At 32.1% G+C, this 22382-nt stretch overlaps 2 long non-coding RNA genes and 1 pseudogene across 2 annotated transcripts; all 3 read right to left on the reverse strand.

Moving 5' to 3' along the window:
- Nucleotides 1-1421: 1421 nt before the first annotated feature.
- On the reverse strand, nt 1422-5164 carry LOC125844501 (replication protein A 70 kDa DNA-binding subunit B-like; annotated as a pseudogene).
- A 2005-nt stretch (nt 5165-7169) lies between these two features.
- LOC125844510 (uncharacterized) lies at nt 7170-9041 on the reverse strand. Its single transcript, XR_007444152.1, has 5 exons — nt 8945-9041; nt 8560-8699; nt 8275-8350; nt 7382-7579; nt 7170-7289 (listed from the first exon to the last, which is right to left on the reverse strand). It is a non-coding gene; the product is annotated as an uncharacterized LOC125844510 (long non-coding RNA).
- An 833-nt stretch (nt 9042-9874) lies between these two features.
- On the reverse strand, nt 9875-11346 carry LOC125844511 (uncharacterized). Its single transcript, XR_007444153.1, has 3 exons — nt 11021-11346; nt 10396-10455; nt 9875-9932 (listed from the first exon to the last, which is right to left on the reverse strand). It is a non-coding gene; the product is annotated as an uncharacterized LOC125844511 (long non-coding RNA).
- Nucleotides 11347-22382: the final 11036 nt, after the last annotated feature.

Below are 22382 nucleotides of genomic sequence, written 5' to 3' on the forward strand. Positions count from 1 at the left end.
TTTTAATAATGTGTGGGATTCAAATGCTTTATCAACTATTTTAAACTATCAAGTCAGTCAAAATAAGATCACTCGTCTTTATTTTGAGCTTGCATTAACTTTTCTAGCTTTAGATATATACCTTACACCTATGCTTGATAATAATTTATGTGTAATTTTAAAATATGGCGTACGAAATATATATATGATGCATGAGATACAGTGAAATATATAAAAGCTAGTTTTATTGAATATATCGAGATCTTTTATTAAAATTTGACTTTAATTTACTAATTTCATTGAGTTATCCACATTTAGTACTTGCGTAAATAACATAATATCTTCTACTTTATTTTTATTGTGACATATTGCGACTTTGGTTATATCTATCTGGTCTCTTTGTTATTGTTATTTTTTCTCTTTTTAGCATGTCTTGATATAGTGTTATATTTGCTTTGATTTTTGTTATTATTACACTAATATATTATTATTATTATTATTATTATTATTATTTTGCTACTTGTACTTAATTTGAATACGAATAAACATCTTTTATACAATTTTCTTATTTTGTTTTTTTAAGTTTTCAATTTAGATTTATGCAAAAGAACAAAAATGTATTACCAAAAAGAAAAAAGAACAAAAATGTATCCATTATTTTCACCTTGGAGCCAAAAACTAAGAGCAAAATTTTGGAGTCTTGTTATTTATTTATTTAACATAAAGTTCATCAAAATCATTGTATTTTATAATCATATAAATTGTATCGTTCGAATTATCTTTATATGCTTTTCTTGAAGGAATCGTACCTTTTGAATTTATCTTTTATGCTTTTCTCGGAGAGATTGAAGCCAAAAAGTATTGAAATCGTCTTTTAAAATATATATTTTTATTAAAAATTTACTAAAAAAAGCATAAATTATATATATATATGATGTTGATTGCCAACAAATTTAACAACCTTTTTTATATGTATGCCAAAAGTGATGGTCCAATTAAGATAGAATTATCAAAAGTGAGAAAAAAGAACATCTTGAATTGATCTATGTGGCCCAAAATGGAAGGCATTGTGATGATTTTGTTGAATTTTTTTAGTTAAAAGAAGAAAAAAAAAGTGTTTCGTGATCATAATGATTCATCTTTAAAAGAAATATTTAGTAATATATTTGTGCAAATTAACTAAGTTTCACTTATGACTCCCGAGTAAAATTTTGTTGGTGAACAAATTTATATTATGATAATCACTCTAAATGCTACAATCTTTTTCTCATCCTATGCTGAAATTAATATAAGCTATTCATAAATAAAAAAAAATCAAACTGTCACTTATATATATACTTGGGGGGAGGCCCGTGGCAAGCACGGGCCCAATAGTCAAAATCTTATGGTTGTAAAAATATTAATATTAATGAATCAAGGGTGATGGCATTTGTAGAAGATGGATAATATCATATATTATATTATGTAGTATTAGAAATATTCATAATATGTACAATAGACATCAGTATGATGCCGATTTGAACGATTTGCAAATACTAACTAATGTAATACAACCAAAATAATATAGTACATGTTTCCGTTTTGGTATATAGGATTAGCATGTCATTGTTTATCATATTTAGAGGACGCTGCAGTTTGCCTCTCGATAGCTAATCTTCTTCATTCAAAAAACCATAGCATAGGGAGAGTCATTCATTATATTGTCCCTATTATAAGCAAAAGTGACAAAATGGAGTGAGGGAGTTCCTGTAATTAAACAGTTTAAAGTCTGTTAGAAACTACAAATATGGCAACACATAGCAAAGCAATTTAAATATAGGGATCAAATAGAAAGAAAGTCATGGAATCATGATAAAAGTGATAGATTCCCTGTTGAATCTCTTTGTGAATGGCCTAATAGTCTATCGTGAATGAGGTTAGCTAGCAAACACAAATCTCGTTCCTATTCTTCCTATTGATAAATGTGTATTATAGTGTACGACATCATAACAAAGTAGAATAAGACAAATGTAGAAGAATGCATGCAGTGCAAGTTATCCAGAAAAACATGTAAATAGGCTTTCATTGCAGTGTGAAATGACAAACATTAACGAAAGAGCAAATGAAGGCTACAGTTTTATGGTATCACAAACACACAGCAGACATAAGGATTTCTTTGACTGTGATTTATATGAATGTCAGCAACATTGCTCATAATAAAATGTCAAAAGCCCAAGTCTGTTTCTTAGTTTTGAAAGGCAGTTCGATTGGATGTGAGTTCAGCTGTTGCAAGGAGTAAAAAATTAGAGTACAAACTTGACTGCTTGAAGTAAGTTGGTAATTGAGTTATAGTTGGAATCAATGTTTGAGAGTATAGATGCTCCATAAGTGTATTCAATTGTTGGTAGGATAATAATTCACAATTTATTTCCATAAAAATAAAAGACATTAGAATGCTTAATAACATGACAAAGACACAGAGCTCACTGCGCAAAAGAGCTGCTGCTAACTGTGAAGTAATGAAGCTGGTCAATTGTTATAACTAAAATAAGCTAATTGAANTGAGGAATAAAAAAGAAATTGACAAGCAATTGATTTGAGCATGGATATGAACATGGATAGACATTTTTTAGCCCTCAATTAATGTGAGACTTTCCAATGTGATGTGAGACATAAACATAACAAAATTCTGAAATTTGAAAGCAGATAAGAGCAAATGCAAAAGAAGCACTATAACATAAGTATGAGATTTACAATGTCTCACAGGAACTATATGGATACCTGTATAAAAGAAAGTAAACTACACCTAAAAGTAGAGACTTTTACTAGCACTTTTTGAAATACTTCTAAATATGTGGAATTGATCATCATTGTGACCTATAGTTTGGTGTGAAAGTGAGATGTAGACTGACTTTTTACACCTTTTTGGTTGGTGTGGGTGGTTCAAATTTTGGCGTCGCATTTGAAGAACCAGCTGCAGTAGTTGTTGCCATCACTTCTACCTCACTTATTTCCAAAGGCTTTATCTTTTTAGAATTCCTATCAGTAGTGCTCTGTGGAGTATGTTCTTTTTCCATGTAGGAAAGAAAGGACAAAATTGCATGCGTGGTATTTGAGCTGGCCCAAGATGACTCCCTTAGCTGAATTTGGAATACTTTGTTTGACAACATCTCATGGACATAATTAAGAGGCAATAATTGCCGCTGTAAATGTAACGAGTTACAACAAACAGTTTAGAACAAAGCATATATGGCAAAGTGTTTGTGCTGAAGATATATGGTATTGTGACAATACATGTGTACAAGTAGGCAGCGGGAATGAGAGATGACCTTAGTGCAAGTTATGTCAAATATGTCTTTTGTTGTCATGCACAATAATTTTTCTCCCAATTCAGCAGAGATAGATGTTGTGGTTGTAGCAGTACCATCAATAAGATCAATTTGAAAGTTACACCTGAAATGATGGCAAGTTTGAAATTTCTGTATAATATACGCTATATTTTGTACAAAGTGTAATTTAGAAGTCAAAAGTATAGTACCGAGGCACTAATGCTGTTTTCCGATTACATTTTGGACATTCAAAATCCTTTCTATCCTTTGTGTGCTTCTTCTAGTTGCATCCTGAGCATTCAAGCACACAAAAGTCTTGAAATTCATCTAATATGGCCATTTCTGCTTCAACATAGAACACTCCCATCTGTCGAAAGTTTTGATTATTTAGGCAAAGCTAGAGAATGAGAAAATTAATAAGGATACTCTCAAATGAGAAGCTTCAAGTATGACTTACAGAAGGTGTTGATGAGATTTTTGCAATAGAGATAACTTGTTGGCCAGCAAGAGTCACTATCATGGGAGCGACATATGAGCTTGCTGAGGTTTTCTCTGACGCACAACTTCACAACATTGTTTTGTTTTCTTTTGCCCTATTGTTAGAACAAATAATATGTTTAGTAGCTTCTTTACATGTAAATTAAAGCTACACAATAATTATGAAATGTGAGTACCAGTTGATGAGTGCTACTGCTTGTGGGTAATTAGGATTCACACGTATTGTGGAATTGTACCTAGTGTGCAGTGACAACCCTGTAAAACACATATGTTGTATAATGTTTTGTTATTATCTAAAATTATGTTGGTAAAAAGTTGAGCGCATATGTACCTTGATAAGTAGAGATTCTTATACTCCTTCCGAGGATTACAAGCAGATCTGCCTCTGTTGCCATTTTAGAGGCAATTTCATGTCCTTCTATTTCTTCGAAATCCTCCCATAGAGTGAGGAGAAACTGATTTTTCCTGAGAGTGTGAGAACATAAGGAGAGAAGAGTAAGTACTATGATAGCACTCAGATGATAATTGATGATGCGAGCAAACAAATCAAAAAAGTAGTTACTGATTCAAAATATTTGCAGAAAATGGGAAAATATAATGTGAAATCTTATACTTACTGATTGTCACAAAGGGTAATTTCTCGACACTTATGATGACTGCGACCTGCGTATTTTTGAGGACCACAACGAAGAACGATTGCCAGTATATCTGCGTATATAATACATAATGAATTGTTGTAAGTCTTCTGTAGCAGTAAACATGTATATTTTAGTCTGATAATAGCTATTAGGATGGATATACCAATTTCAGCAGCAAAATCAACCATCAGATGAGAAATGCGGTCAAAGGTTGTGATATTCAGCTTGGTTGGCGGTGGAAGTGGTTTTTCAACTTCATTAAATGGTTTGATATGTTCAATTATTGTTTCTTTGTCAAGAATCCAGTAAAATTTATGTATTGGCTTGCCGTATGAAGCTGGCAAAACTTTCACTCTTGCAGTAGAGATGAGGTAGGTATTGATGAGTTTAAGCTTATCTGCATACTGCTCAATTTTGTCAGCATACATAACTGCCTTAATCTGGCATTCTTGAAAGTAAGAGTTATACAAAGTTGAGATTAACTAAGTTGAGATTAACTGTAGCTAATTACCAACAGTCAAACGTAGGAAAAATGTTCAGATGAGGTAAAAAGAAAAAGAGCAATATTCATAAGATAAAATATAATAATGAGCTCACCTCTTCATCTTCCAAAATCAAATTTTGGAATGTACATTTCTTGTCAAGGCTTTCTCGTGGGCATCCCATTTTGACAATTTGAACTTTGCAAATCCAATCTCATGTTGCTAATTCTATTTGGTCGATGTTCAATCTTAGCACCATGTTTCTAGGAAATATAGTTAACCAAATAGTAGTATCTGCAGGATAACAAGAGTATTCAGTCAAAGTCCTTGTTTTTTTCTGTTTTTATGGACAGGGTTGATTAAATTAGGGACATGCAACAACATAATTGCCCTCCACATACTAAAAGTCAGATATATTTTGGCAGATTTAGTACAAACTTCTGCAGGATTAAATTAAATAAGATGATCTGAATACAATTAAGTGCACCGAAAGAGGGGATGGAAAGTTTTGGTGACTGAGCTTATCCCTCAAACATAAATGTAATTATCAGTTAATTTAGACATACATGAAAAATTAGGAAGTTGTAAACTGGCTGTAGAAGGATAGGAAAAACATTTGGCAGATTATTACAGGTCAGAAAATGTGTAACATACTGTGTCTGAATCTCTGATGGCTTATGTATGACTTAGTATCATGGAAGATACAGTTTTCAGAAGAGAGCTAATCTCTCATATTTATATCCAAATGCACCATTTAGCCCTACAAAAAACGTTTCCTATTCTGATAGAAAGTAAGCTTTCATGCTACTATTTAAAATTTCAATAAAAAGAAACCAAAAAAGAAGACAAAAAAAAAACAGCTATCCTGCAGATATTGTTATCATGTTAGGCATCAAGTTAAAAGCATACTGTTGGGCCCATGGTATATCTACCAAAGATTGAATAGTATAGAAAGCATGAAACATGAACCATCAAACATGAAACTCATAAGGGAGGCTATTACTTTGGCCTTTACATTTGCAATATCAGTAGAAATGTAATACCAGAGTAATTGACGTCGAACTAATAATTGTAATTTTGATCTATTTTGATTTTCCCTTTTGGTGACAAGCAAAATCTGGAAGAAAAATTTAAAATGGGAAAAGGGAAAACATGAAAAGGGGAAAAATAATACTTGAGAAAGGGAGCAAAAGTTTTTCTTCAATTGAAGGCTATTAAATTTGTGTTGTATGAGTAATATATATATAAGGGTAATATATATATATATATTACCTTACCCTTATTTAATTTTTTATTTTTATTTTAGAAATATAAAAATTAGAAAGGACAAAAAAACTACATGTGTCTTGTTAGAAATTCATGGGGTTTTGGTTGCCAATGAAATTGTGCCAAAAAAGACACAAAATCATTACATTTGGTAGTAAAAAAAGAGACAAAATCATTACATTTGACTACCAAATGTAATGATTTTGTCTGTTTTTTGCCACAATTTCATTGGCAACCAAAACCCCATTAATTTTGAAGAAGACACATGTAGTTGTATTGTCCTTTCTAAATAAGGGTAAAAAATATCTATCTATTTATCTATCTATCTATCTATCTATCTATCTATCTATATATATAAAGAGAGAGACAGTTGGAGAGAGAACAAGTGGTCATCTGGGTATTAGGAAAAGTGGCAAGTACTTTGGTATACACATAGTTTGCAGGAAAAAAAGAACATGTGTTAAGAACGACGTTGAATTGACTATTTCTAGTGGGTATCGTAAAGCGAGAGGAATGGCCAGAGAGCGAGAGAAGTCATTGCAGATTATTATAATGCAAACTCTTTTTAAGGAAAACAAAAAAGAGATTGCATCTAAACTAAATAGAGCGATCACCTTCTCATACAGAGCCTTAACTTCTCCATACTGCTTCTTTGTCTGTGGGTTCTGTGGTTCCAACCTCAATGCAAATTGAGCATCTGTGCTGCTACATTTGCATTAGACAGGAAACCTGAATATAACAGTTCCACATATGCTAACATTTCAAGATTAACTATACCTTCAATTGATTCTTTCAATTTCCCAAGTTCTTTCGTAGTAGTTGAACGGCGAGAATAAGCTTTAATGTAGTGATCATCCAGATTGAAGGCCTCTATGCAGTCGTTCTCTGCCTCTTTAAACCTAAATACATGTGCATACAAAGAGGTAAGACAATTTCGAATTTTCAAGTCATACTTACGTTACTTTAAAGAACAATGAAGTGCACTAAACTTGCCTTTTGATTTTAAGATAAGTGATCGCTCTATTGCCATAAGAGACTGCAGTTGGTGAAAGTGCAATGCTTCTAGAATAGTAATCAATGGCTTCATTGAACTTTTTCTGCTTAAAGCACTCATTACCCTAGGAAGCATCATAAAATGCAGATTACCAACTATAATGACCAAGCTTTGCATTTTCAAAAAACCACAATTAATTTGAAGGATCTAACATACCAGCTCTTTCTCTAAATTGGCATTGATGTTGCTCTTTTCTGATATCAGTTGACTTGTTAGATGGCTAATTGGATTGTAATTTTTAGAATAATTATATCGACCAGCTGCACTTCCGATGGAGGTAGATTTGCCAACTGGTTGTGTCCCATTAAATTGAGGATTAGTAAGAAGTTCAGTAGTACTGCTCCAGTCTTCTCTCTGTGCAAGGTTATTAGGAGAAATGGAAAACGTTTTACAGACAAAATGTTTAGAAATAACTCAGAACAGCAGTTGACATGGCTGAAGTATGTGTGATGTAACCTCTTCAACAATGAAGAAAATATAGGTAGCAGCTTGACAATAATGCAGAAACTTATTCTGTTCTTAGCCACATGGCTGACAAATGTATAAATGGCTACATACACTAAAATGAATGAAATGTGCACAATTATTCAGATATTGACGAAAAATCTAAAAATACTCTTAAAGAAACTTAAGGTAACAACAACAAATGTTAGAATGATTATCACAAATAAAAGGTGTTTCTTTAAGGCATTACATGTATCAGTCAAAATTCCTTAGAAGTGCCACAGAAACATATAAAAGTTGTCTCAGAAAATAGGGGAAAGCAAAATGACATGTCAAAGAAAAGTGAATTTCCAAATTCAATGATGGAGGCAGGATTTTTACTAAGGCTATACGAAGTATAAAAGAATATAATCCAGAAAACTCACAGAATTTGAGAAACAAAGAAATTAATAGAGACAACTTGAAAACTGCTAACAAAATTTGAAGTACAAATGAAGGAAAAAAGGAAAGTTCAAATGTTTGAAGGAGAAAAAACAGAAATTGCACCATTATCACAAACATTAAAGATCAATCTTTGATGCACAAAAGAAAGACAGAAAACTCACCAATTTTGATCTTGAAAGATAAGAGTTTAGGTTGTTTCCACTGAAACCTTCTGATGGTCTCTTGAGCTTTGAAATTCTGATGTTCAAATGCAGATATAAATGCAGATTTGCAGGTGTTAACAATGCTGGGTTTTCTGCTCTTGTGTTTTTGTGTTGAAGCATAGTACAGGAAGTACAAGGACCCAAAATAGCCCTTGAATATTAGAATCAGGGAGTTGATGAATATAATAAGCCTTAAAGAGAAAATAGGTCATAATAGCCAGATTGAGAAACATGTAAATTTACCTTAAATCATGAGGAAATATTTCGGCAAGGCATCCCAAACAAACAAAAATGTTGAGGAAATCTTGACAGAGAGATTTAAAGTGTCTACACAAAGAGAAGACACTCAGCAACACATGGATTTGCCATTGAAGAGTTGAGATCTACAAAGAAGAGTTGACAAAATAGACCAAGCTTAACAGAGGAGGAGAGACAAATCTATAGAGATTTGTGAGATGATAGTGCAAAACTTGTACACAAAGTGAAGCAAAATGAGACACGAATTGTGAGATGATAGTGCAAAACTTGTACACAAATTGAAGGAAAATGAGACACGTGTTTATTTATCATGAAAAAGGCCCTAATTTACTGTATAATTTCAAAATACATTTATATGAAACTAATTTACCTGACAATCTGCTCCTGCAGATATAATCACGTTGACAGAATTCAAAAAGCAAGGGTAGTTATTCTCTTATGATGTCCTTTGAGCTTTGTTTTTACCTATGGAAAGGGATCATAGTTGATGTGAATGAATTCAAACTAAATTGTGAATTAGTAATATTCCAAAAATGAGAGAATGAAATAAATGTCTGAATAGCTGAACCTGGCCAACTTGGGGATTATATATCTTGATGGAGGAGTCATCCATTCTTATTGAGGATAAAATTCCAAAAAGGTTATTATGGGTTGGGGGGGGGGGGGGGGANGGGGGGGGGGGAATAAATATTGTCACAGTCTGCATTTGCAAGAAAAATAATATAGAGATTAGTGGAAACTAAAATAAAGCAAAATAATATACATCTTCATGCAACGAATTCTTCATTTATACCTTCTTACTTGAACTGTTAGGCTAAAGGTAGATAATGCATTTCCCTAAAAGTAAAAGACATTTGAATACTTAATAACTTGACAAACACATAAAGATCACTGCCGCTCTATTGTTATAACAAAAATAATGTAATTCAGATTCTTCATTCGCAATATATGTCGAACAATGGATCTAAAAACATTTAGAAATTAAGTAAATCATTAGTGCTAACCTCAGATACCGTTGTTTCAATTGTTGTTTAACACATTGAATAACTTTTTTTCATTCTGCGTCTGACTTTACCAGGAAACATGTATATGTCTTATGCAGTACTCCTTCAATGAGAACAAAGTTTGTAATATTAGTTGAGAAATGTTCAGAAGAAATAAACCCTGAAAGGGATTTCAAAACAAATAGAAAATTGTGGTACCTGGTGCACTATTGGTACTTCAGCGTCTATATTGGCAATGAGGTGCCAGCTGATTGAAGCAGTGCGTAGAACGTCATTCTTGCATCACTTTGGTCATGTTGTGGTTTCTCGGCATGAGAGTAAACCACAGTTAGCAAGAAATTCATTCATCGGTTCCTAAATCCACAAGCTAAGTTTAGGTACATGAGGTAATTACTTTAACCATGATAGAGACTTAATAGATATTTAGATAAGTAGAATGGACTATACAAAGTTACAGCAAAGGAAGAAGCAACCCAATTATTCTTTTGGGTTATTATAAACAATGAGAGTACAGTCTCACCAATACAAAGAGCTAAGATAAACAACAACATAGAGAAATGTAGTAACTTCTAAAATGTTTGATACAGAAAAAACCTGATGAAATTGAGAGACACAAAAGCAAAAAACATTGTAATAGAATTATCGGTAGTACACATAATTTGATTATGGACAGAGTCGGATATAAGCAAGTATAATGTTATGCTAAGGAAAAAGTAAAAGAAACTCTTACAATCAAATTACAGAAGATGAAACATAGTTTAAAAGTGTAATTTGTTTTCCAATATTGAAATCGTAGACCAAGAAATCACCAACTTACCCTATGAGAAATGGAGAAATTGGGCAGATATTTTGAATATGAAGTTCATACGCTTCATCCCTGCAAAATACTTTCATTTTCTTCTTAATTCTCAAGTCAACTGATTATATCTGATTGTTCAAATTATTCTCACTATTTCCAACTCTAGTGGTTTTCTATAATTTCCTTGTTTCTTGTAAGTAGTTCTAATCGTCGAACAAATTTTCGTGGGGTTCCATCGCTACTATTGGTGTATGATATCAACCTCATCATCCAAGCATGATATTGGTAGAAGGTAATTTAACATTTTATTTCTTATATTTAGCTGTAAATTATATTTTGTCACGTCTTGTAAATGTTATAGTTTGATTTTAAAGTGTTCTGTTTTGTGGACTTCACTTCCTCGAAATGGGTCTAAGGATGTCTATTCTCTACATTTGTCTAATTGAACTATCAACTATCATATCTAGAAGGCATTGCCTACTACAGTTCTAAAGTGTAATACGTGAAGATGTGCTTGCCTCATTAGAGGCATGGAAGATACAGATTATAGAAAAAAGACAAAGATAAGACGTCTATGATATATGAAATATCTCAAAATTTGAGTGAGAGTAAAATAATAGTCAAATATGAAATGATAAGATACCTCAACAATATAGTTCTCGCCGTCTACAGAGTGTACATGACTTGCACTATGTGTAACAATTCTCCCAAAGAGTATGCACTATTACGAACAACAAAGTCCACTTTCCTTTAGCATAAACAAATTTCAAGTAGTAATGATTTCCATATTGCTTATAGAGTAGCCAACATAAACTCATTTATTCTTCTTAGATAAAAGAAGTTCTTCATAAATCCATTAACTAAACATATAGTAAGCAAGAAAGGTAATTGAAGATGAAGCATGACAATTTGAAACTATGAACGAACACTAAGCTTAAACATTTGTAGGAGAAAGCTACAGATAATCATAGTCGTATTGATAGAAAAATCTCATCCCCATATAGACTAAGGATCCCATATCACACATACACACAAAAAAGTTAATACATCAAATTGACCTGCTCGATTCACATATCCAATCGAAATTAGTAGTTTCCAGCAAAACTATCGGGTTCAAAAATCCTCAGTACTATAGAAGAGAAACATCTACTTCTTTTATTGCATACCAAAAGCATAAAGAAATAATTCAAGAATTGTTGAATTGAGAAAGAGATGGCCAAAAAGAGGCTTTCAACAGATCTACACGCACAAATAGAGAAGGTGAAAGAGAAGCAAGATGTAATGCATGTCCAAACTAAATATAGGCAATAAATGATATTTTCCCAGATGAAATCAACAACAAAAAATAAGAAGAACAAAGACATAAGAGAAAGAATAAAAAGGAATTACGATGTGGGGGCACTTGTCCTCATCAACAATCCTCGTGTTTTCAAGCTTAATGTTGAGATATTGATCAACTGGATGTAGTGTTCCTTGAATAGCGAAATCATTCTTCAATTCCACAGTCACTTCTCTGCCCACCAGATCCTTGAAGTATGAAAAAAAACTACTGGAAAACACAATGGGCCAGGGGCAAAACCAAGTTAGAACATAGACCAAATAAACTCATGAGAAAAAAACTTAAATAAGAATTAATTTAAATAAGGTAAATAATTCTACTCTAGAACAGTCGAAGAAAACAAAGGAGACGTCAATTGTATACAAAGTAGGCATGAATAAAGAAGAACATACAACAATAAGAAAGAGGGATGACCGAACAATACCATTTTTATCTCCCATGGAGTATCACATTGTGTTCTCCATATACTCTGCAGCTATCTGCTTAAAAAAAAAACTGAAAATTTTCAGGCTTTCTTATAAGACAGTACAACAACAACACACCTAGTTAGTAATATTATAAAAGCTCATAATACTCTGACGGGTTTGGAGGTGACATATGCAAGTATTAAATGACGAACAAGTTACCCTCGACTTTTTGAGAATCTTCAAGAGCTCTATGGACTTCCTCATCAATATCCCTATGTTCCAAGACCCTACTCTCTGCCCATCTTCTCCCTTAACCCCCTTACCACCCCGAATCGTCGCCCCCAACCTATAAACTAAAACTCAAAATACCACACTATAACACAGGTAAAATCTCATTTGTTTAGAGTAAATTGTATATAAAGGGGATGTTATTCAAATACTTATTTCGATTGATTAGGAAATGAAATCAACAGTAAATTTTGACTTCCTATAATCCCAAATTGCAGAAAATAACAACAAAAATGAAGAAAAATAAAGCATCTTGTACGAACTTATTTATTTCTCCTAATCTTAAATATTAATAAAACTTGATTATTTCCAGCATAGTATACCATCACAACTTAAAATGCAATCTATTACATAAGACGTCAAACAAGTAACTTGAATATTTTTCAGTCAGCTTCCCTCACTCTACACTATAATTATCAATAAGCAAGCAAGGATCGAAAGTACTAATTGCAAAGTATGGAAAACATTTTTCAATCTCAAAGGGGTTAAATTCAGAAGAACTCAAAAATCATACCAAAATTTTACTGAACAATCTATGGCAAACTACAAGGCTTGGTGAGTCGCTTATCCTCTATGCATAGCAGTAATGTAGATTGAGCTCCTGATAAAATGGTTGAACGCATTAGAAAGTTTAAAAATTAAAAGAGAACATATATAAGGACTATTCATCCATATTCCACATATTACATACAATACAAAACAAAACTAATCTCAGAAGAATGTAGAACTAACAAATATATTTATAAAATATATGTCCCTTTCTTTGTATAAGCTAATCAGAAAAGAATTCGAAGATCCCTTCCTTTTCAATATCATTTTTGTGTCAAAACAAAAACTCAAAGATCTTCAAATCATTTTCAGAGAAATAATTATTCTAAAATTGTCTGTACATTAGCTATAACGTCATTACGTAGTTATGTACCTTGACTTAAGTGTCAAAATTGTATCTGGACAGATCAAAATGGTTTCTCTCCTCCAAACGTTTCTAATGCTAACTTTGACTGTCATTTTCTCTCTGAAACAACAGTTTTCAGTTAGAGTAAATAAGAAAGAATGGATAAATTTTTTGGTGAGAAAATCAAATTAATCGGGGAAATTTAATAAGAATTATGTATGTAACTTATATTTTATCTATAGATGGCCAAAAGTTGATGGTTATTGACAATACATAAAACGCAGAGAAATGTATAGTTGTGAAATTAGTCGGACCTCCAAATCGTCAGACGTAAATGGAGGTAAAATTGAGACCAAAGTAATATCAAATATGCATGTTCATATGTATATCATTGTTGCTGCCCTCAGCTATCTGTCAACATGGAGGCTCTGATGAGAAATATTTAAGTTAGGCTATGGAGCTATTAAAATTGTATCTTCTCTTGGCAATTCATATGTTACTGAAATTGCAGCTACGGTAGTGACTTCTTTCTTTCTTCGAGCATATGGATCGAAAAAAGAGAGAAGTCCATAATAAATTAACCAAAAATAAAAAAAATCTGATACATCATAAAAGAACAGGAAATAAAATACCCAACAATTGAGAGCACAAAACGTGCAGGGAGAACCTCCACGACAATTCACCTTTATGGGATCCAAATTTAAGCAAGTTTTGTGGAGCTCGGTGGATATTCTCTAGCCTTTGTAGATAAGTTAAGGATTATCTCTTCCACTTCCTCCAATCATCTGTAGTGAAAAGGTTAGACTCAGCATGTGAAACAATTAATTTTTCTTTTGTTGGATAAAATATATTGAAGAAGCACGAAGGCAAAATCATGAGAATGATATAATTGAACTTGATAGTGAAGCATCCTTAAGAAAATTCATTAAAAATAATTATCTTAAACAATGGTATTTACCTGCTTTCTATTATTCCATGTGATGATTCTCTTTTAAATTTTTCTCTCTTAAGAGTCATGTTCACTGAAGCAACAAAATAAGAACCACGCTGAATTGGCTATATCTATTCGATATCCTAAAGCAAGAGGAATGGCGAGAGAGCGAGAGAAACTTACAATAGTTTTCAATGAAGTTATAATAGATGACTGAGCTAATATAATGCTAAAACTGTAATTGTAAAGGACACTATGGCTTGTGCTGGCATAGAATTATAGAAGAGTGTCCGGTGTTTATGAGACTTCTCTTTGCTAAATCAATTTTGAATAAAATTTAGAGTGGATAAACTTATTAAAGAATTCTTAAGTATTTGAATTATTAGACTTGTGAAAGAGCAGGAAATCAAAATAACAAAGATATGTTCTACTATTTTACGACATAAGCACATCAAAACTGTGAGCAAATAAGCAACTGTAAGTCGTATTATATTAAAAATCAGAGGAAAAAACCAAATACTTGCAAATAACGCTGACATTAGATAGCTATATATGCAAGGGTCGTGACCACCCCCCTTCTTTTTAGAGTGTTGTAAGGCTCTGACATAATGGTTGTTTAATGCATATCCTAGAAAATAAAGCAGCTCAAATCGTTGGGATAAAGAGAAAAAGAACCTATGCAGCAAATTGAAGAAAAAATACATAGGTCAAGTAAAGCAAATCGAAAATGGTTTGTTTAAATATGGTAAAATTACTTGCAATTTCAAAATAAAGACATTTATGAGAAGATGAACATACCATAATAAGGTCAATACAGTAATGTGAGAAGTTAAATAACAAACAAAGAGAGAAGATAAGAAAGAGAAATTCATTGAAAGTACAGTGAACAAAGTTAAGAGCATTAATTGGTATAACATTATGACTGTAAATTTTGTCTACCTCATCATGATTTATTTGCATTTTTAGGTAGGTCATCTTTGTCATTTCCTTCAGCTAGAACTATATAAACAATTACCCTTTATTGAATAAGTTGTTCCTGCAATGTTAGCATTTAGGTTAGTTAAAATGAACATTTGAAATTTAACTAATTGGCCAGGCACAATCTGAATTGAAAGCTGAAATTTTAAACTTAAAATCTTCAAATATGATTGCGAGCTAACTCTTACTTATCTTTAAAAACAGCTGAAGTAAAATAATCCAAAATTTAAGAATGTCTAGCATGAGGGTGCTTAGTTGTTACATTTGTTGGTTTTAAAAGTATAATGAGAATGCTTTTCGAATGATTTCGTCATAAACTACATTATATGTAGAATGATCATTGGTGTCCTCTTTTGTAGGCGGGAGTATTAATATTTTTACGTTGTCTGAACATTTTGCTCAAGATAAAGCAACATAAAGTTGTCCATGTGAAAAAATTGGTTCACGCAAATATATTCCAACAAAATCTAATGTTTGACCTTGAGCTTTGTTTATAGTCATAGCAAAACACAACCTTATCGGAAATTGTGTTCTTTTGAAGGAAACTGGTAGCTTCTCATCTTGTGATGCTAGTAATGGTATCTTTGGAATAAAAACATGTTTATTTTTAAAATCACCACTGGAAATAGTAGCACTGATAACATATGACTTAAAATCATGACATATCAATCGTGTACCATTGCATAAACCTTCAGTAGGATTTAAGTTTCTTAATAATATAACTGGACAATTTTTTTTCAAAGTTAATCTATAAGGTGGTAAGTTAGCAGGATGTAAGGTATGCAGAAAATCTTCAAATTGGCACTGATCATTTGGTTCTATTGTTTCATCAATAGCTGTATAGACTGTAGCATCATCGGGAAATCTATGTATAAGCATGTCATTTATTTCATGAACAAAATCATTTTTTGTTGTCAAAATAATACGGGAAGTTATAAAAGATGGATTAGAATAGAATGTATGGAAATCAGGATAAGTTACATTAAACAAAAGATTCAAAGATTCTATTTCATGTGTAAAGGGAATGACAAAATTATTGGGAATTTCAATTTTGTTGCAGTTGTTAGTTTTTTCTTGTCAATTTCCAATTCTCATTAAATATGCACGAAATGCTTGATCTTTTTTTGCACGCATGTTTTCATATAAGCACAATTTTTCGAGATGATTTCAAATATGAGAGTATAATAAACTTTGACTAATAAAGTCATCCTTTTTTCCATTACGAACAACAGGAAGTGTTTGTCTAAAGTCTCCCCCAAAAACTACTACTTTTTCACCAAAAAGTGTTTTTGTATTCATAAGATCTTTTAAAAGTGTATCAAGAGCTTCAATCGTATTTTTTTTTGCCATTGAGACTTCATCCCAAACAATTAACTTTGAATCTCAAATTAGAGTCGCTAATGAACTTTGTTTACTAATATTGCAAATGAAATTCTCATCGATGTCAATATGAATTTTGAAACGTGAATGAGTTGTTCGTCCTCCTAGAAGTATTGAAGCTGCCACACCAGAACTTGCAGTTGCCAAAACTATGCATCATTTTGTTCTTATAGCAGCCAACAAAGCTCGATAAAGAAAAGTTTTTCCAGTTCCACCAGGACCATCAATGAAAAAAGCTCCTGATTTATTGGAATATACTCTTTCAAGAATTATGTCATATGCCCTTTTTAGTTGAACATTTAATTTGCTTTGTAGAAGTATATCTTCTTCAGAGACTACTATATTTCTTTCGAAATATATTTATTTGGCCTCATTAGTTGTTTTAGAAGAGCTAACATTTCCAAATATATCTTTGAATTCATTTATGTTACGTCCTATTGAAAGTAGAACTTCATTGATATGATTTAAAACTAACTGTTGGATATCATTTTTTGTAACATTTGAAATTGTTTTAAAATATTCTGACATAGAGTCTTCATATTTTTTCCAAAGATCTTTTGGGTTACCAGGATTACAATAAACTAATAATGTTGCAAATAGTCTTCTTAAACTATAAGGCATTTGATAGCTTACAGCTTCAGACATACACTCAATTAAGTTGTTATCAAAATGTAATAAGCCTTTTTTTTCTACAGCTTCTCTGAATGTAGTGTAGCATCTTCCATCCATTGTATGTAGATCTTCGTATGATTTTGGTCCTCTTACGTTCATTAGAAGCAACCTAAGATAATATCTTTCTCCTTCGGTTGGATGACATGTGACAATACGTCCAATAGTAAGGCGTTGTTTTCAACGTGACCACATTTTGTATGATGATAACCATACAAAGTGTTGGGGAAACTCTTTATATAGTAAATTGAGATTTATAGCATCGTTATTCATTTTGTTCATAGGAAAAAATTATGTTAACATCGTTTTCCTTATCATTGGATTGTTTATTATTTGATCGATAGTTTGGTTATTTTTGAAATAAACAAATTGTTGTCCATCAAGATGCAATTGCAACTGGCAAACACTTAGAGTCATTTCACTTATTGAAAAAGCAAACAGACGCCATGCAGCTTCTGGTGGAGAAACCCATCTAGCAGATTGGTATTCTTTAATTTCATCTATTTCTACATTAGTATCATTATTATGTACAGAAAATGCAATTTTGTCATGTCCTTTGCAAATATATTTGTAAATGTATTTGACAACCTTAATGTCAGAACATATTTCAACATTAATATGACAACCGAATTTCTTCAGTAAAAACGGATTGTACGGAACAGTCAAGAATTATCAATGTTGTGTCCTCTAACTTTGATTGGTCTGATCATTTTTGGTCTTTTGTAAAGAGGATACGAATTCTTTCATTTGGTTGTTTGTTCAGTAAGTTCTTTTGGATATTTAAACTTACATTTTCCTTCTTTTTGCATGCAAGAGTTTGAAGGATTTAAATAGCCACAAGGACCATGGATCATGTGCTTGGTCACAAGTTTGTATAGATGATGATCAATATGGGGATCAGGTAATTCAGCACATACAATTTTATCATATGATTATGGTGTTAGCAATTTATATTCATCCATAAGTATAATGAGAAAATGGGCATGTGGAAGACCTCGTTTTTGAAACTCAATTGTATACATAAAAGCTGCAACATTTCCAAATATGTTGGTTTTTTTAATATCTGTTTTAAGTTCTTCTACTTTTGCTCTGAATACTCTACTAACTAAATCAGGTTTGTTTTGAACTTCTTCCATTGGCTGTAAATGTTCTTGTATTTCAGGCCAACAAGGATTACAAGTCATCGTATGTCTAGTTTTCCAAAATGTTGTACCAAAGCAATGGCATCCATATATCTTCTACGCATATCTCTTGGGCCTCCTATGAAACTACCAGGAAGGAATTTTTGTCTCCCAATATTGGAAACATCTCTTTCTCCTTGCCTCAATAAATCAATAATTCCTTGAAAGGCTTCAACTCTAAATAGATCTTGATTGAATGAAACAAAATCTAATCTTTGTGCCTCAAGTTTGATATATTGGTCAACTATGTATTGTTGAAATACCCTTCCAGAATGTAAAGTTTCATTTGGTTCTGAACTTTATAACAATAATATTCACGACAAGAAACAGTCTCTCTTTTTCTTAATCCTTTTGAGAAAACTGTAGATTCGATGTGAAGGAGTCTATCAATAAAAGTCATGTTCATTATACTTGGTAGCTGCTTATATTCACAATAAATTTGTGTTTTGGAATAACTGTATGTCTTGTTGAATTTTTTAAAACAACAATGCCAGCCATTTTGACCATAAAGAAACAATAGTGGATATTGTAATGGGTCATAACATCCATAATAGTAATTGACCAATTGGCTTTTGTTACTATGAGTGTAAATTCTAATATGTGGTGTGGAAATTTTATCATTTAATTGATCTTCAATCCAAATTGCCCCAACTTCGGATACAGTTGGTAAGTTATGTGTTCTTTGGTCTAAATTGGAACTTGAGTTTAGAGCAATGTAAAATTCAGATAAATTTGGAACAACTGTTAACGATCTTAGAAAAGTAGAATAAGGATTAAGTTTTAGTATATCCATGAGCTTTGTAACAATCAGCTCATTAAGATTATCTGATAACGTCATTCAATTTGTTAGCTCATTTTCGTTATCATAGAAATATAACTGTAAATTTTTTGCTTTTCCTGCTGAGGGTATCAAATCATCAATGAAGTGATACATTTGTCCTTGGACTTTAAATGTATAGATGCCACGATTTCTCTTTGCTAATTCTCTATCATAATGTACTCCAAGTGAAGTGAAGGCAAACATATTATTGTAGGCTCTACTGTAAGTGCGAAAATATTGACATTCTTTGGAGTCACCCAAGAACAAATTTCGCAACTTAGTAGGCATGTTATGAGAAGTTAGTCTAATTGATCCATTATCACAACAAAAACCTGGTGATTCATATTGAAACCTTTTTGCTGCACAAAATTTGCAATTTGAAACTTTCTTTAAAAGTAAGTAATCTTTTGGCAATAAATTATCATTTTGTAGATTGACTTCTAACTTATTTCTACCTGTGCATGGTAAAAAGAAATTATTTGTTATATATAAAGTCAGAACAATACATGTTTTTTTATGACTTTGGTAGAAAGAAGCTTACCTTTATTTGCAGTACGTCTTGATGTTAATTTGCTTGCAACATGAGATGCAGTTAATGTTGATCCTAGTATGAGGAATAGAAATATTTAGACACAGCTAGGTAATTATTAAAAATGAATATAGTCAAAATAGTTGCAGTAATATTTCTGAACTGACCTACTTCGAAGGTAGATAAGCAATTAACTATATGTTCTCCTCTAGTTGAAGTAACTGGTAGGTTTGTAGGTTTGGAAGCTTCAACTACAAAATGAGCAAAATAAATCTAGTAAGAGTAGGTCAGTTGAAGCGTGTAACTATAGCTATAGATATTCAGAAGAGAGATTTCACAGAAGGAAGATAAGAATATGGTTAGCTGACCTTGTTGAGGAGATAACGAATAAGTGCTAATTGTAAGAGCGCCAGTGCTATTTGATTGATGAAGGAGTTTTTGTCTTTTTGATTCATCCCTTTTTTTTCTTAGCTGGGATAAAAATGATTCTTTTCTCTCCGGTGACATTTGTGCATATCTAGTACGCCGACGCAAATTTCTGTCAGAAGTTGTTTCTTGGGCAAACACATTATCTCTATTTTCTTCCATTTTTGTTTCAAGTAATTCATGATTTGTTAAATTAATTTATAACTTAATGTAATGTGGGAAAAATACGTAGAATTGACAATAATAAAGGCATGTGCCAGCACGAGCCCAATATGGACTAATGACAAACATGATATAAGTATTACAACGTTTCGATGGAAGTATGCATAGAAAACTTCTTCAATTGATTTAATGAGTACTTCTTCCTACAATCATTACATGATATCTTGTCTTCCAAGACATAACATTCTACTTTACAACAAATCAAAGATAACTTATCTAATACAACATGTTTTGACCGTGTGAAGCTCGTTTGGTAGTTCAACATCCATATAAACAACTTTATGTTGCTGCCAAGGACGATTCTGTTGTTATTATTGTGTTGGACAGTTTTGATCATTCGAAGAATGGAAAGGAAAAACATAACTTCCTCAGGTTGTCTCGCACCATCACTAAAGCAAGATAATTATTGCAAATATTGAATCATATTTAGAATTGATAAAATCGAAGTAATTAGTTCATGCCAAGAGTTAATTTCAACGAAAAGTAATATTGTATACCTAACAAAATTGCAGAAAGCATATTTGCTATGTAATTACACATAAATAGCAACATGATGTCAATAGAAAATATAAGCTAAAGATTTTTTCTCTGGAACTAAAAACACTATGTACTCCAAAATTCTGTGTAGAATAAACAATATTCTCACCATCAGTCACTATTACCACTAAAATAGACTCAAGACACCATATGGAAAATAAATTAGACATATTCTATGCATTTGCAAATGACTCGTCACCATTTCAAAGCAACCCAACTTTTATTCATACGTGTGAAGTGATTCTGGTTAAAAAATACGGATAATCTTCAGGTGTTCCTACTGTCCAAGTTCCATCTTATCTCCATTTTCATGAAATAAAATCTAAATAAGAAAAATTGCTAAAAGATTGCATGTACTTCCTAGCTTGAAAGCTTGTTATAATGCGCTTTTGAGGTACATCAATATAAAGAGGTTTCATGAGTGGCGCTTTCGTGGGGGAGTACAAGCAACTATTAAGATTATGAGTTTGTGGCAATAATTTTTACCAACAATTCCATTAAATGTACAGAAAACATGTGACCGTAAACCAAATCCATCGCTAGAGCAATTTATAAACTTCAAATCTTGAATCATTCTTTGTCATAGCTACTTAAAGCTAATCGAAAATAGGAGAGGGGAAATCAAATAGACGCGATAGTACTGGTGAACCAAACCTATACTAATTCTAATCAGAAAAATAATATGATATTTTGAACAGAAAATGCTCCGATAAAATCTTAACAGAGCCACGTCAAAAAGTGATGTAGCTAAGGAAAAAAATTTCATATCTACAACTGATAAACTCATCAATATATCATCATCAGTTCACAGTCTAGGATTAAAACTCATACTATCCAGCACAAGCAATATCGACCTGTCGTCACATAAATACACATATTACTCTAAAGGTTGGTTCTTTAAATCAAAACTTTTTACATGTTCTACCTCCTATCAGACAGAATTTAAGGAATGGTGTCTAATGATCTACTCTTAATTTTTCTGACCTTAATTTTCATCAGCCCTGTTGCAAGCAAGCCAAATTATTTTTCATGTGCAGTTAACTATTTCAATTTAGAACAAAGTACTTTGGTGCAGGCTTTCAAACAAAAGCTTAAATAACTCATTTTTGGCAAACTTAAATGTAGGGCATAAGAAGGCGAAAAAGGTAACCAAAATAATAGGCAGTTGAGCAAAATGTTATTACTAAACGTTGAGAATTTGGTTTGTAGAACCTTCACCTATTCTCGTTGATTTCTTCTCAATAAGATTGACTGCTAAAATATTGCCGCATTAGTGACCGCACAAATTTTGTTCACAAAATCCTTCTGTATTTCAATTGTGTACGTTTCTGTCTCACATCTAGTCAAACCAACATATCAAGACAACAGTAAATGATTTCAACAGAAACACAGGTGGGATCAAA

This window comes from Solanum stenotomum, chromosome 11 (genome assembly GCF_019186545.1).
Source record: "Solanum stenotomum isolate F172 chromosome 11, ASM1918654v1, whole genome shotgun sequence".
Lineage (NCBI taxonomy): Eukaryota > Viridiplantae > Streptophyta > Magnoliopsida > Solanales > Solanaceae > Solanum > Solanum stenotomum.